At 38.3% G+C, this 14,455-nt stretch overlaps 1 protein-coding gene across 5 annotated transcripts in view; it reads right to left on the bottom strand.

Annotated features, from left to right (window-relative positions):
* GUCY1A1 (guanylate cyclase 1 soluble subunit alpha 1) overlaps positions 1–14,455 on the bottom strand; it is a 35,063-nt gene extending 20,608 nt beyond the window's left edge. For 2 of the 5 annotated variants that reach the window (XM_015624979.1, XM_015624983.2), the window contains exon 1: positions 14,392–14,455. The gene's annotated coding sequence lies outside the window, so the exon portion shown is untranslated. Of the gene's footprint in view, positions 1–5,108; positions 5,344–12,472; positions 13,952–13,999; positions 14,248–14,391 lie in introns of those variants that run through there. The other 3 variants (XM_015624981.3, XM_033513405.1, XM_015624982.3) reach the window with 3 other exon arrangements.

Here is a 14,455-nt window from a genome sequence, read left to right as displayed (position 1 = left end):
GCAGCCACATCTCTGGTTTCAATTAAAAGCGCAGGGGGAACCTTAATTACTACACCCATGTTTTGGCATGTAGCTAAAGGAAGGACCGATTCCCAAATGCTGCTGATAAAATACATATTTGCCATTTTAAGTATCACATTAAGTACTTTCGTAGGGTAAATATTTTCCTATGCTAGGACCAAATAACAGGGAGGCATGCTGAGAAGACAGCGTGGGAAAAATATTCTCTTCCTGTGAGTCAAAACCTGTGTGCAAACACACCCCAGCAAGCCCAGCAGGCAGGCTCACAGCACCTGATCCTCTGCTCTCTCCGTCACACGCTCAGGAGGACACGGCAGCCCTGACCCCTGGCCCAGGGCATGGCTGCAGCCCCAGCTGAGCGAGTCCCACAGGAGACAGCCCCGAGAGCCACGGCCTCCTTACGCTGCAGGAGCGCTGCAGCTGCACCGCTCACGGCCGCTTTCACTGAAGCACACAGACAGGTACCTCCACAGAAACTAGCAACCTGCTACATGTAACCGTGATGCTTTATTCAAGGTTTGGGCTTGCGTTTTGGTTTTTTGAGAGATCCTGGTACCGAGCTGACCTAACTGAGGAGACCTCGAGTGATCCGGGTGCCCAGAGGAGGAAGCAATTGGAAGAGAGGAGCTGCTGCAGTGAGGGCGAGCAATCCAAAGCATCTGGAAATTATTCTCACATTCTAAAGGAATATATTTTTAAATATAGCATAATCTGCATTTGTAGTCCCTGAAAGTACAATACTTTCACAAAACTTGTAAGAGAAAAGCTAAGAAAAATAAATTTATGTCTTCTTTTCAAGAATTAAAACTCATCCTGAGGACATGCAGTGGTCATGACAGTCAGCAGGAGTTAAATGTAAAGATCAAAGTGTTGCCCACAGCCAATGGAACTTAATTAGAATCCACAAAAGGAGAAGCATTGATGGTCTAGAACATGAAGTCACTGTTAATTGTTGTGCTTAGTGATTCTTTCCAAATACCTACTTGCAGCTCAGTCTCTCAAATTTAGCAATACATAGCACTTCACTTGACCTTTAACTTTGAATGTCTGCAAAATCTGATTTTTATTTATTTCATAGATCAAAAATGTTTTTAAGGAGGAAATAAACTAAAAATAATAGTAATCATTTATTGATAAAAATGAAATCTAGTAGTCTTTTATCCCATGCCATTAGTGAAATCTTCAGCTAGTATTCATGACTTAGCAAGCATTGCTGCATCTCTTTTTTAATAAATGAAACAACAAACTGTTTAACAACTCCAGATTTCCAGAGAATGAACTAACTTCTTATTTGAGCACTATGGTCTGGATTAACTGTGAAGCATCTTTCAGAGATAATAAAAAATTTCCCCTAATTCTTGAAAGACACTTACCTTGCTGAGATTTGCACCTGCACATATTCTTGCAGAAGTTGATGTAACTTTATGCAACTGACACTCAGGTTTGCATAAATATTATCTTCCCAAATATACCGGAGCATGGTAGAGCAATATAAAACACCGATTGCAGTGTCTAATGACAGTGCATATAGTTAAATATTCCCTTTGTGTTATCAGCTTTAAATTATAATGAACAGCAAGTTTTATTTATAAAAGTACTGAAAGTATTATAAATAAAAGTACTAAAAGTTTCCATGAACTCCACAGATCTTAGAGAAGTGTCTGAAAACTAGGTCTGTAAAAGAAAAGTGTTTCATTAGCAGCTTTCAGTTGCGGAGTTTTCTGACTGGGTATTTGCCACCTGTCAGTTCTGTTTACAATGTCTACAAAATCATTTTCATGCTGAAAATCACTGACAACTACCTTGCATATTTATTCATAGCTAAGCACTCATGCCAACTCCTACTGAAGTCAATAGCAGGTTTCTAGATATAGCAGGAATAGGATTAAACCTAAAAGGTCTGTCACTGCTGTCACTGAAATACTCATTTGCATGTTTTCTTATTTTTGAACCAAAACATGACCTTGGCTTTTTAATGTTGAGTTTTTGCAGCTAAGTATGCAGATGCAATAATCACAGAGCTGAGGTCATTTGAGATTACAAAAAGGTTAAAAACTATGAAGGTAATAACAGGAACTTCTAATTAGCAAAAACAGTTTGTCCTGCAGCATTGAGGTCATGTCCTTGTACTTTTTCTGAAAAAACATATTGATTGAAGATGTGCAATCAACCCAAAGAGATGGCTGAATGGGTGTTCTCATGGCCATCATACAGATACTGCTTTAGGTAGGTCCCTGCAAAAAAAAAAAGCAGCTCTGAAGAAGCAGAGAAATCATCTAATTCCCAATTGTTCTCTTCCATGGTATTTGCAGAGCAGGACCAAGAGGCACCTTCCTTTTTGATTAAATGCCTACAGATGGTTTCTGCTACAAAACATGTTTAAAAATAATTGGAATTGCTGATTTAGCCCATGTGCAGTGTAAATTAGCACCTTCCTTTTTTATTTCGCTGATTGGCCTGTCATTTTGCACACAATGGTACAGGCACATATAGTTATTCATAGCCCACCTCTTTCAAAAACTGCTCTTCTAAAAAAGATTTGAGTACACAAAAGCAGTGCATCTTACCTTTGAAAAGATTATCAGCACATCCAGAGAAACTGAATGCTCTAGGAATACATTACAATACCACTTTGAGTATTTTGTTTAGGTGCTTTCTAATACTCTTCTGCAAAATACAGCAGATAGGCATTTAAAGCAGCTAGGTAAATATGTGAATTTATATTGTCTTTAAAAACACAGGCTTCTTTTTTCACTAAAGTGATGAAACTAAGAAAAGATGAGAGCTTTTGTGATACTGAGCTTGCACATGTGGTATTAAGAGAAATTAATCATGTTAATCACAACAAATAAGAACTTAATGACTAACATTTGCCAGTTGTTAGTGTATACCACATTTGTAACAAAACTAAAGATTAAATAAATCCAGAAGCAGATTTTGGCTTCCTGTTGAATGTTCAATCTGTGATACATGTTATTGTCTCCAGTGCAATTGCTGGAGTTACCACAGCTACTGATCTTTCAAATCCTTCCGTTCCATTTATTCAACTCTTCTTTTAAGCATGTGAAAGACATCAAATTGCACGGAGTGTTTTTCAGATTACTTTTGCAGAGGAAAAGTCAGCACATGTAAATGAGACCAGCAGGGAGAAGGAATGCAGAATTAACTCAGAGATAACTGCCATGTTCACCACCTATTCTGTAATAACTTCCCCTCGGCCCTGGCGGCAGTTTGAGGTAAGGAGTGAGGAGAAAATGTGGCTCTATGGAAAAGTAAGCTGAAAATATTTATGGGAGATTCAGCTTCAACATATCTAAATCATAGCAGCCTATTGAGATGTAGAAATGTGAGCTCCTTTATAAAGAAAGTTCTCAAGTCATTAAAATGTAGCTTCTTGTTTTAATAATAGACGCAGTGAAAATCAGAGGATCATTGAGGTATTGATCATGACACCAAAGAAATTATTTATAATGCTACATTTCCAAACCCTCATTAGTAATATTTTTTTTTTAAAAGATACATTCTTATAGCTAAAACATATCAAATAATAAGAAGCCTTGGTCAGTGCTGCTCCTCCAGTTAGAACAGATACTTTCAGAAAGATTTAGTATGATTCAAGCTATGCATTATACAGATTCAAATACATTAGCTGTTGAATTGCAGCCTCTTGTAACAATATCAAAGTTGAATATTCAAACAGAACAAAAGTAATATCATCCAGCTTTTTGAAACTCTGTTTCAGTTTTGGGTATTTTTGTGCCAGAGTGCTGGTTACAGACTGGCACAGAAATAGATGCTTAGCTTGCAAATTCCACTGAAATTCACCAATTTCAGAGGAACAGAGATCAAACAGATTAAGAGATACTGAAGAATGGAAACCCAAGAAAAGGTTAACGAAGAACAGTGCAGGAACTTGATCAGATATATCAATCACCAGCCTGTGATTTGAGGCATAAATTCAGGGTTTAATTATTGAGCAAATTGAATTTATTTTAACCGTAATTCTTCTGCTGCTTTTTTTGTGACTTTTTGTGCAAGGTCCTCGGGTCTTTCTCTCGTTGGGTGAAAACAGATAATGAACCACAGGGTAATTTTCCTGGAGTTATTCTAGGCAGGGTACCTAGAATCACCCACATTTCTTCACTTCACAACCTCTATAAGCGCACTGCCTGCAATGATGTAAACATCACAGTTACTCTTACTGAAGTTTGAAAGATCTGAGCTTGTCTCCATTTCTCAGACTGCAGTTTTTCTTTTTTTTTTTAATTTATTTTGCAGTATGTGCTGTTCTTTATTATGTGAAAGATAAAACAAAGGAAGATACAGACAGAATAAAAGATCAAGGAAGAAAGAATAGATGAAAGCCTATAGAAGAACATGAGGATCAAATAATCCATAAGAAATAATGAAAACATTGGCAATAGAGCAAAACTATTTGGAATGGAATGGGCAGTTCTCTTCCTGATAAAGTGCTTTCTCTCTACTACAAATCCACTGAAATCTGGTAGGTTCTTATGCAAATAATTTTTCTGTAATCTGTCAGTATAGCCTATAGAACATGTTGACATGCTAATTCCATGCAGGTTTCCAACAGTATTTTAGATTTTAGGAGAAAGTTTTTGTTTGTTGTTTCTGTATTTCAACCAATTCTCCTGGTTATACATTACTCTCTGTTGCACAATTAAGGAAGCATACATGTTTATTACCTTGATTTGGCTGTCAAGATTCAATTTCTAGTTTCACTGGTTTGCCACACTAGCATCTATTGGGGGGCTGGGAATGACATGCCATGTTTAATGAGGTTGCCCTATGTTAATAAAGAAATAAAAGCTTCCTCAACTGCCCATGTTATTTTCCAGTATTTTGTTTTAAATGGCAATGATTTGTAACATAAAGGCTAGATGTGCATTGTTACCGATTTAAGGTTTCGTTTCATAATTTTACATTTTCTTTTTAAGAAAAGATATTTCACTTGTGTTTTATAATATTGTCTATAAGGAACCTCTTTTCTCTCTCCATCAGACCTTCTGAAATACCAGTCAGTGCTGCACATGAGTCTGAGATCCCAGAATGGAAGCATCACTTACCTGGATTCCTACAAGGCCCTGCACTCCAGTGAGGCAGCATGGAAGTGTACTGGAGTCAGCAATCGCCAGTAAGCACAAGCAGACCTTCCTCCCACTGCCACCACAGAAGGAAAGGAACTGTTCAGGCATCCAGTCCTTGGTGTGGCAATTTATGATTCAGTGCTGGGAGGCTTTGGGCTTCAGTCCTCAGGCAAAAAGAGCACAGAACACAGCTGAGCATCTTGGCCTGGAGGAGCTCCTAAACTGGAGCAATAACCAAAGAAAAGTAGCAGAGTCATCTCAGATTTACTTTGTTGAGAATCCAAACTAAATTCAAATGTTATTGATAAACATCTTTGTCTCAACACTTCAGCTACCCAGAGATCTAAAGCTCACCAAGTATAGGAGGCTGTACCGCACCAAAGGTCCTTCAAGAGCAATTTCCCACCTAAATGTCAATGAATAGCCATTCTGTATGTGCTGGGTTTTAAGACTGGAAAAAGGAAATCCACAACTGAACACCTGTTTTCTTTCATTATATTAAGAAACTATGTTCATTTCAAAAAGGGAGCCATATAACAGGATGTCTCCAACTTGCTGTGTTGCATACTAGCGCTGTGAATAATAGCTCCAAGCAGTAAACACAGTTCAGCTGTTTCAGAGGTGAAAGAGAGAGCAACTGGCCAGTGAACTGTGGCAGAAAACCTAAAAATGAACCAAAATCAAATTCTGGCCATAGCGAGTGCATATGTACTCAGAGGAGTACTTCAAATAGGTTTTGAATGTTATTTGAATATTACCTTGAAGAGATATACTCCTTTACTGGATAGTTAAAATTATTGCTCACTGGACCCTTGAAAAAAGAAATCATGTAACAAATAATAGGTTCCACCTCTGTACTTGTTTACGTGCACAGAAAGAGGATGCTACATTGCCAGCTCCCCTTTTCCAAGGGAGTAAAGGCTGAGAAGCCAAGAGAATAGCTGGGGCAGAGGGAGGGAGTGAGATGCACGAGTTCCTGGAGAATGTAAACCAGAGACCTGACTTTAAGGATAAAGAAAAGTAGTATCTCTCCTTCACAAGGAACCTCCTGCCAAGATGAAGATAACATTTTTAAGCATTTTGGCATTCTAGAGCATTTTGAAACACCATGAATCTTGCAAAGTGTACTCTCAACAGGTAAAAATAGCACAGGGAGGAAAGAAAGTCTGCTGCACTGTGCATAGTCTTCCTTTATATGGGGTCAGAAATATTTGACATTTCTGCTTACACTTTAGGTGATGTGGAAAATACAAAACATTTATTTTAAATACCTGCACCTGACAAGCTTTAACAAGACACAAGCATTAACTTTACGAGTATCTTGTGACAATGGAGAAATTAAGTTCTCACAGTATCACAAGTATCTTTGCAGCGTATTAATGTTGTAAACCTTTGCTCTGGGTTTTCAACTCTGTTTATAATAGGCATCTAAATCCCATGATGCCCATACTATGTTAAACTGACATTAGGATTGCATTCCTAAGTAAAGCAGCTTCATTGCTGAAAGACGGAGTGCCAAACCTAAGTTTAAAGATCGGAATGCATTTATTAATATTTTACTAGAGATTATGAGTGTTTTCCATTACTGTAGTGTAACAGTTGGGAAAGAAAACACTGAGTATTTGTTATATAAATATGTCTTTTTTGGCATATTTATTCCAGTATTAAATAGAACAGCCATTTACAATATAGTAATTTACAACAGTGGCAATAAAATTTCACTATTTTTTTTAAGACATAAACCCCATTAGATGATTTTCTGCCACTACCACTCTCTTACTTCAGTTTAGTATTTTATTTTTCCATATACCAATTTACTGCTAACAAAATTCTGCCCACAACAGAGGCAGGGATAGATGTTCTGTTTTAGTTTTTGCTAAGGATAAATCATAACCCTGTATACAATCAATAGTCCTTGCTCTTCACTGCTTCAAAGCCTATTTGAAAAGATATTTTTTTCCTTTTAATTCCCCTCCATCATTTGAACCCATTTTTGCTTAGAACTGCAAATAACTGAATTACTTAGAACTGCAAATAATTTCAAAGAGAAACTCAAAGGAAGATATCATGAAACCACATTTCATATGTTAAGCAACCATTAAAGCCAGATTTTACTGGCATTTCTGAGTGCCAGACTGTAATCTGCTACAAGAATAGTCAGTGACACGATGCCCACCCCTATCCCATGCATGGCATAGCTGCACGCTTCAAACTGTGACTAGCCATGCCTCTGCTGGTTCTAAAATTTACTATTGTTATGGTCAACTACATATATATGTTTCATATAACATATAAATTTATATATTTATATGCTTTCCACATATAGTTGACAATCATGCTGCCTCTCTCACAGATCTGGAGCATGTGACATAAGTGTGAACCTGATCAAAGCTGATACTAATTTTCAGATCAGCAGGAGATTTTCAGTGTCACACTACAAATGTGGTGTCTGCCTTGTGAGCACATCAAAAGGTTCTGCAAACTGCCTAATTTGAGATGAAGACTGGTCACCTCTGTGTTATTTCATTGCCACCACACAAGCAAATGTTTTTGTCTAAAAAGGGACATATTTCATTACCTTCTAACATTCATGAAGGTCTCACTATTTAGTCAGCAAGATCACAACATGCAAAAATTCTTACAGGACTTCTGTTTACACTTAAATACTGGTATTTAATCTTCTGTGAGTTCATCCTTGGGCAGGTTTCTTAGCAGAGAAATGGTGCCACAGATAGAGCAGAATGCAGGGTATCTCTCTCTACTGCTGTTGGTAGAGCCTACTACTTGCTTATTTCAACCCAGAAGGCTCCAACTAAGAGCAGGGCCACACAGAAATATGCAGGGAAAGATGATGTCTGACCTGAAGGGCTTGTCCTCTGAACAGCTAAGACAGAAAAATGGGATATGAAAGGTACATAACAATTTCTCCTTTATAAGTGGGGAAATAAGGCATGGAGACCACAAAAGAAAGACTGCAGCTGAGCTAAGAAGTGAATCCAAATGTCTTAGCACAAGCTAAGAGTTTGCACAAGTTCGTTGGGCAGTTTAGTAGAACTGAGTGATTTAGAAAAGTCATGTTTGACCTTATAAAAATTGCCAGCCAGATTTTAAAAGCAACAATGGGATGAAAACACTTTACACAGTGGAATTCCGACAGATTTTGCAGATAGGATTCATAAAAGGGTGCAGGTGATAAATATACAAGCAGAACAAGGAAGGTATCCTCACTCCAAATCTTTAAGGCTAACACACAGAAGGTTTAATGTCATTCCGTTATTTCTGAAGGCTTCATAATTCCTTAAAGGAAATGCCTTTCCCCTTGGATGGTTTATAATATCATGCAACTTATTTGGGAACCCTTAACTGTATCAAAATAAGCATTTAATTCAATCTGTAATGAATTGCAATTATTTCTATCACGATTTCCTGAAGTTTTTGAGAAAAAATAATCAGTTCCCCATTGACCAAAAGCCAAAGTTACTTGAGGCACAAGACTCTCTCCCTTCATACCATTCTTCCCAAAGGCAAATTCTAAAATCCTACCTCTAAATATGTCTTGTGAGTTCTATGGACTAATAGCTCTATTTTCACTAAAATTTCAAAAAATTATCAGTCCACCAAAGATTTTTCTCGTGAAGGCAATGGTTTTGCACTTGCCAGTGCAAAGAGAGAAGAGACAACTATGAAGACAATTTTGGCAAAAACAACAAAAAAGGAAATTTAAAGTTAGATTGATACATGCTTTCTCCAAAGACATGGAAATTTTTCCATTTTTAGCAGTTCTATTTAAAACAGGAACTGCAAAGAGTATTTTAGGCTCCTGGATGCCTGCAGTCAGGGCTAGGGAGAAGCACAGCTATTCGTGTAAGCAGATGCCCCTCCCTATATACCTGTGTATATTGTCTTATGTTTTCAAACCACAGAAATCATTATGAGCAAACATAAAATCACAATTTTTCCCAAGAACAAGCTAGAAATATTGCTGAGGTGTTCCTCTGCTGTATTCAGGCTTTTACTAATGCTCTTTTGTGTGTGAAGTTTCTGTATTTGCTGAGGAGGGTAATCAGCTTTCCCTGAACAGTTTTTGTCAGTCTGCATCTGTATCAAGTGCCAAGTGAAACGCAAGGTTGAAATGAAATTAAACACGTTTACCTTGGTCAGCATTAGAAAGGCAGTTATCGCTGTGTAACACACTTCTGTCCAATATTCTTACAGAGAAACTTATTTCTCTGCTATTATTTATTAAAAGTGGAGAGTTTAGCAGCAACTACTGTACGTAGCATCACAGAAACCGTAAGTTTTTCTGCACTCTGGAATCAGTGACATTCTAGAATTACACCAGCAGGATTCCCACAAAATAGATTTTCCCCAAAAGCATGATGTATTTTTGTTCTAAATAACTCAGAACTGGGCTGAGGAACAGAGTCACTTCATAAATGTATGTTTCTTTCAATTTCCATTTGTGGAGGGGAAAATAATCAAGTAATTTTGGCATGTTGACTTCTAACAAGAAATTTTAACTTTATTCACAGGGAGGTAATTGGATGACTTGCATGGGATATTCCCTGCAGCTCTCTAATACAAATAGCTGTCCAAGGGCTAGATTCCACAATGCTTGATAACATCTTTGGAAATGGTTCTAGTCTCCAAGATGATACACACGTCCTGTTTCTAGATTACAACCACACAATTAAAGCTCTCCTCCTGAGCCACTGCATGGCTGACCTATTTTCTACATGGACTTAGCTGAAACAATCAATGGGCATAGCCATGCGTGAAGAGCAAGGCATGGCCAAACCATCCCAAGGGAGGGTTCCAGACAGCTCCATGCCCCACAGCCCCATGCAAGAGTTCATGTCTCCAGGCATTTCTCTCCTTGCCTTAGGGTGGAGAAAAAGTGGCCTTGTCACTCAAGCAGGGACAGCACAGCATCCTGTTCACAGGCAGATACACATGCACAGGAAGTGCACAAGTTCATGACAGACAGGGGCTGTCATGAAAGAGATACCCTGTCAGAAATAACATGGAAGGGCACAGCTGGGTTATCATTTGGGTTTAGTGTGCTCCCTGTAAGGAATGACCCTCCTGGGGCTGACTTGCACAAGGGGGCTTGTTCCAATGCTCCTGCTAGCAGGGCACCATTCTCTCGGAACAGCTACTTGGAGTGTGAATAGTGAATATGCAAGAAGAAAATCAATTCACAAACTGACTTTAAGTAATACAAACGAACTAATTTAAAGAGTCAGAGCAGTAAAATCAAGAATAATGTGTACCACAATACTGCCAAGTTCAAGTAGCTGGGAGAGTGCTTAAAAAAAAGTAGCAGTGAAGGTCTGAACCGTGGAAGGGGGCATTTGAATCAAATGTCAGTTAAAATACAATTAAATCTCAATTAAATCTGAAAGCAGTAATGTTCTTAGCAGGGCATCTGTTCCACTTAACAAAACTATCATATAATAGGAAACATGAATGAAAAACAAATGGAAGTGAATATCATGAAATACTATGATAGGGTGGGATTCTCCTAAAGACTGAAGGCCTGTGGAGGGCCTGAAGCTCACAGAGGTGCTTGGGGTCTGAATCAACAAACAGGACTCGGTGAGGCCTCTCTGTGGTGCACTAAGATTAATCCATAGGGATCTTATTTGCTCTGGCTTAGGTCATGAAGCAGCAGAACAACTGAGACCAGTGAAATGTGCAGTCCTACAAAAAGGGAGTAGATGTCAGCTTGCTCTAGACATCACTTCTGTAAAAATAAATATCCTGTGTGGTGAGCCACTTCCTACCACTGACCTACGACTGCTATCACCAGAGCAGGACAACCAAAAAAATGGAAGAACAGCCTATCACCAAATGAGCTGCAGACATTACCTATGGTACAAGTAAAAGGCTTATAAATATTATATATATATATATTATAAATATTAACATGTTTTTTTAAATTGTCTCAAAGCATGTAAACCTATATAAAGCATGTAAAACCTTATAAAAAAATCTGCTGTTTCTAGAAAATTTTGCTGCCTTTATTAGAAAATATTAATTTATTGTGTACACCATAGCTAGAAGCCCTAGTCAACTTAAGCACATGCTTAAATCCTATTGTATGTAATTTTAAAATTAAATGGATACTAACATTCTGCCCTGAACAGTGTTTCTTTGTTGAACAAAAACCAACGCCTTGAACTGACTTAAAAATATGTTTAATGATAAATTTGAATCTCTATTTGTCATACAACTACTCATGCAAGACACACTGAATATACATCATTCATACAATATACAAACATCATACAGCCATATCTCAAATGGTGAAGACATGCTAGAAGGGATATTCAAAGTAATGTAAAATGTGAGATTTGGCCCTAATTTAATTTCAAATGCTAAAAATCTTAATTGCAATGGTAAACATCTACATAATGCAGTAAATTTTAAAAGACATGTAGACAAAAAAGGTCTTTAAAAAGTAAATAGTACAAAATGTGCAAGGAATCCCAGCAAAGGAACTCTAATGGCAGCTCTCCAATGGCCCAAATTTCATTTGTTAATAAAACGTGCACTCTGTAATGTAATGATTTCTTTAAATCATGTCCTGTAGTTTCCATTAATTTTTTCAAATAAGATTTCTTTTTACCTATACAGAACTTTTCTTAAATGATTAAGTTTTTATAAAGAAAAATTAAAACCTGTTGCTAGTCTACAAAGAAGATACAAAATACAGCCAGTACCTCCTTACACATATTTCCTTGTTGATAATTTAGAAGGTAGCATATGCTTGCATAGATTACTGAGGTGCTTGATTTTTAGTTTTTGAGGATTTTTTAAAGTATAATATGATTTACAGTATTTTTGTTAACAACTCATTCCAGTTAAAAGGAAAGTAGCTGTGTTTGCTACAAACTCTATCCTGGCTTCTTGGATTACTTATTTTGAGTCCTGGTATTTTTTTTTTAGAATTTTAAACAGATGGCATTTATACTTATAATAGCACTGGTATTTTATAATTTATGGCATGACATAACCAGGTTTTGACTGCTACTGATATTTGGCATATTCAATTTTATTATCAACTCTTACTTATGTTTTGATTTCACTATGGGATCTGTTTTGAAACAGACTGTCACAGAATGCTAAGGACAGATTTTTTTAAAGAAAGCATGAATCCCAATAAGACAAATATACTTAACTTGAGTACTTACTTTTAGGGACCCTGACTTCTTATTCTTAGTGTTTTAAATGAGAACTCAGCAAGTGAACCAGTGAAAGAGAGGACAGCGAGACCTCGGTGAGACATTTTATTGATGTCAAAAAGGGTAAAAAAACCACTGTAAAACTAAATTCCTTACCTTCTCCTCCAATGTTCGCCTCATGATCTTGCATTGTCATGACTCATAATAGCTGCAAGTGACATATTTCCACAGAAAAAGGAAGTACAACCAGGAAATCTCAATATGTGCTTTCCTTCTCCTTCCATACATTTCCTGCCTGCTTTGGATCAGCACAATTCCAGCAAATGCTTTTTATTATTATTTATTTATTTTTTTGTGGGCGTGAGAATGGAAGCACAAAGTTTTTACATCACTGCTACAGTACTCCTCGTGCTTCCTTACAATCGCCTGGTTCATTTAAGGTTCTTGCTACTGGCAAAGCGAAGAGAACAGTCATCAGAACGTATGGCCATATGTAGCACGCCAGAGCAACACAATCCAAGCAAAAAACTTCTCTACAATTCTCTTCCCTACAAAGAGAACATTTGTAACACATTTGCACACATTCTCTGGTTGCCTGAATTGCTTATCTTCTCTGATTAATTATGTAAAATAGTCTTACAGGAATCTCTTCTCAGAACGGGCTGTCACCACCTTTTGTTCCTGATCCTAGAAACGTAGTAGACCCATTCAGATGATTTAAAGTGTATGTTTCCTTATGACTAGTTTTTTGTAGTTTGGAAACAAACCATCTTAATTCTAACGACAAGAAAAGGGAGTGGCTCATTTGGGAGTTTTGTCATAGGAAAAATTCTAAGATTAGACCACTTTGAAATAAGTAAAACACTTTGTTCTATTCATGTAAATGTAATTAAACTCTTACACTTGTTATGAAAAATTTCTCTGTTACATTTTTCTGTAGCTCTGTATTCTCAGACTTAATAACAGAAAATCTGAGTCAATAAGAATTTTGGTTTTCCTACTAGTATTCCAAACAGCAAATGTCTGACCATCTCTCTTTAGACCAACCTACAGGCAGCACAGTGTAACCTGCAGTCCAGTGGAAGCGAAAAGCCCAAACACAGCATTACAGACACACTGCATCCTTGCTTATGACTTTTTCCCCTGTTAAATCATCCTTCGAACTTAGAAAGCCATCTTACCACATCCACAGAATAAGTGACCAGCTCTGAAAATAGAGCCGTTTCAGAAGCAGCAGTAGATCAAGCATGAGACAGGACATAAGATGCATAAAAGATGCATAAAAGCACTCCTTTATATATGAGAGGAAAACTTTTCAAGTATCTCATGGTTATAGATAGAGATGTTTTTATAAAGGGAACATTAAATGTAGGCTAGTAATGCTCACTGAGCTTTAGTCACAGAAACAAACGTATTCACTCAAAAAAGGGATTATGAGCCTAAAGTCTTGGAAAAATGGAAATAAGAGGGAGAAAATTGACTGAAAAATTGCTAATCATCATGAATGCAACACAGTTTGGGGGTTCATTTATTCTTCGTAGGAAAAAAGAAATAATTGGAACAGCAGATGCAGAGATGAAGTTATTGTTAGAGCATCAAGTATGTGATGAAATATCACGTTTGTGTCTAATTCATGAGGTGGAATGATATAAATTGCTCTGAAAACCGTGTAAAAAACCTTACCTAAGCATAGCGCAGTACCACCAGCCCGAACGGGTTTAATTCGCTTGACGAGCATCGGCAGTTCGCGAATTCTTAGAAAGCCTCACAATGCACAAAGGCCGCCGGAGTACCCCTCGTGGCTGGAGCCCTCGGCGGGCACCCCGAGCGCTTCCAGCCCCGAATCGCCGCCCGTTTCGCTCACGCCCATACAGCTCTGCCTCGGGGCACGGCGCACACGGGGCTCGGGGCGCTGAGGGGAGAGCGCTTCCCGCGGCCCCCGCCCGCTCCCGGGGCTCAGCACCGATCACCTCCCGCCGCAGAGAGCCCCGGCCCCGCCCGGGTGCCCCGTCCCAGCGCTGTCCAGGGTCCCCGCCGCCCCTCTCCGCGCCCCGCCCGCCGCCTCCGTCACTCACCATGGCGCGGGGTGCCCGCGGCCGCAGCCCCGCCGAGGGCTCAGGGCAGGCAGGCGCTCGCAGC

The sequence above is a fragment of the Parus major genome, chromosome 4 (genome assembly GCF_001522545.3).
Source record: "Parus major isolate Abel chromosome 4, Parus_major1.1, whole genome shotgun sequence".
NCBI classification, from domain to species: Eukaryota; Metazoa; Chordata; class Aves; order Passeriformes; family Paridae; genus Parus; species Parus major.
This window is presented reverse-complemented; position numbering and strand designations above follow the sequence as displayed.